The sequence below is a fragment of the Eucalyptus grandis genome, chromosome 9, assembly GCF_016545825.1.
Source record: "Eucalyptus grandis isolate ANBG69807.140 chromosome 9, ASM1654582v1, whole genome shotgun sequence".
Classification (NCBI taxonomy): Eukaryota; Viridiplantae; Streptophyta; class Magnoliopsida; order Myrtales; family Myrtaceae; genus Eucalyptus; species Eucalyptus grandis.
The window spans coordinates 3634748-3636977 of record NC_052620.1 but is presented as its reverse complement, the minus strand read 5'-3'; the positions used below and the strand labels follow the sequence as shown (position 1 = coordinate 3636977).

General features: G+C 45.2%; 1 long non-coding RNA gene across 1 annotated transcript; it reads right to left on the bottom strand.

The window, feature by feature from the left end:
* Positions 1-499: 499 nt before the first annotated feature.
* Positions 500-1239, bottom strand: LOC108959746. Its single transcript, XR_001987229.2, has 2 exons — positions 946-1239; positions 500-659 (listed from the first exon to the last, which is right to left on the bottom strand). It is a non-coding gene; the product is annotated as an uncharacterized LOC108959746 (long non-coding RNA).
* Between the last annotated feature and the right edge of the window lie 991 nt (positions 1240-2230).

The following is a 2230-nucleotide window of genomic DNA, read 5'->3' as shown; positions in this document are numbered from 1 at the left end:
TTTCGGAACCAAGAACCTGGAACCTACCCTATCACAGGTTCCAAGGTCGGTTCCGAGTTCCAACAGGTTTTTTTTTTTTTTAGTTTAAAAAAACGGAAAAGAACGCAACAATAACAAATAAGCTTGTCATTCATCAAAGATAATACAAAATGATATATGCTAGTCAACTTGGGAAGAATGTATAATATAGTTTTTCTCGGAAATAGAGAGTTCATGAAGGCCTAACATAGCTAACATTACCAACAATTAAGCGTATGGGTAAAAATCAAAGCTGGATTTAGGAAAAACTCATACCTTCAAAGGAAAATGAAAATGCTTGTGAACTTGGAGGAAAAGAGAGATATATGCTCGAAAATTTCAAATTCCAATACAACACGATCTCTTCAATATTTCGAGACATGAATTTTTAAATTGGCACACCACGAACAAACAAACGCAAAACTTCTTTTTTTTCACACACTTACATTAAAAAAAAAAACCGAGAATTTTGCTTTAGCACTTGTGACAAATTCATATCTATACCTTCAAAAACTTTGCAAGCATCGATTGCCTAATGTTATCCGGCAAGTCTCACTAGTAAATTTTACTAATTACTTGAATCATCAGCTTGGGCAACCTTCACTTCGTCACCAAATTGATGAGCTTTCCAACTGCTGCACCTGTACAAGTGAGACTTGGGACTATCAAGAACTTCCAAGCATTAATTGGATGATACAACATTGACGATAGGAACTTCCTACCGCCCGTATAGTAGTAACTTCTAAGCATCAATTGGATGATACAACAAGTGAAATCTCACTTGTATGCAGCAATAGCGCAAAATTATGCACCTATACAGTCTCACTTTGCCCCGCCCTTCCAATTGAGTCAAAGAACGCCAGCAAAAAAATTAAAAAGCAATCCTCTTGAAAAAAACAGCTTTTTCAGCAAGCACATGAAAATTACCTGCACAGCTGTGCTACTCCAAGTCTAGTGTTTATGTCCAGTATAATGCTTGGATTTCCATCCCCCTCCTCTCTCTCTCACCCACCTCGTCTTCTACATCTCCATCGCTTGCCAGAAGCTCACCCTTGGCCTTGCCACTACAAGCAGAGGATACTAATTATGCTTGTATTCATGGTTATTAGCACAAAATTGACTGATACAACGTTCCAACTAAAGATTTGGTTTTGCTTGTCAGCACAAAGCTTGCCATTAGTGGGAACCTGATCCACACCAGATAAGATTATTATTCAGCAACAAATGAGTCAAAAGTGCATCAGCCTGCCGAACTAGAGAATCAACTTTAAGATAGATTTTACTGATCAACACCAACTATTTCAGCCACCAGCATAAGAGAAATAAAGCAAGAAAAAATTAGAACACTCCAATCACCTCTTATAAGCAATTCAAGAAAACCAGGAGGTTCAATAGTGAACAAACGATGGAGAGAGGGGGCGGTAGAGATTACCAGCATGAAAGGCGGGGCCGAGAGAAGCTCCTCGAGTCCCCGAAACCTGAATTCTGCACTTCGCAAGAAACAAAACCAGAAAGAGAAAGAGAAATAAAAAATTTCACACAATGTAAGACACAAACCCACGCCACGTAGAGAGAGAGAGAGAGAGAGAGAGAGAGAGAGAGAGAGCAGAGAGAGAGAGAGAGAGAGCGCGCACCGTGACAGAGCCAATCGAATGCTATGGAGGACACCTTGAGGGCGGCAAGCGGTGGGTGAGCAACAAGCGGTGGAGCGTCGTCGTCGAGGGCGTCGTTGGGGGGCTGAGCGGTGCACGGGGGAAGGGGGCGAGTGGAGTCCGGTAGCGGGCGAGCGGGGGGCGAGCAGCATCGACTTCAAGGGTGGCAAGCGGCGGGGCGTCATCGTCAACAGCGTCGTCCGGGGGCGAGCGGCGTTCAGCGTTGGGGCGAGCGGCGTCGTCGAGGGATTCAAGGTAGGGGTATGGAGGAGTCGGAGACAGGGGTTTGGGCGGAGGTTTCACCAGCGATTTAGGGTTTGGGCGGAAGTTCAAAAATTGGGACGCCGCGAGATCAAAATATTTAAGGTTTTTAGGTTGGGGAACCGGAAGCCGGTTCCGGAACCGAGAACCGCCGGTTCCCAAAAAAAGGGAACCGGGAACCGGAACCGGCCCCTCTGGAACCGGGAACCGAACCGGAACCTGCGGTTCGGTTCTCCGGTTCTCGGTTCTACCCGGGAACCGCACTCACCCCTAATGAAGACCTCCTGTGTATGAAGAGC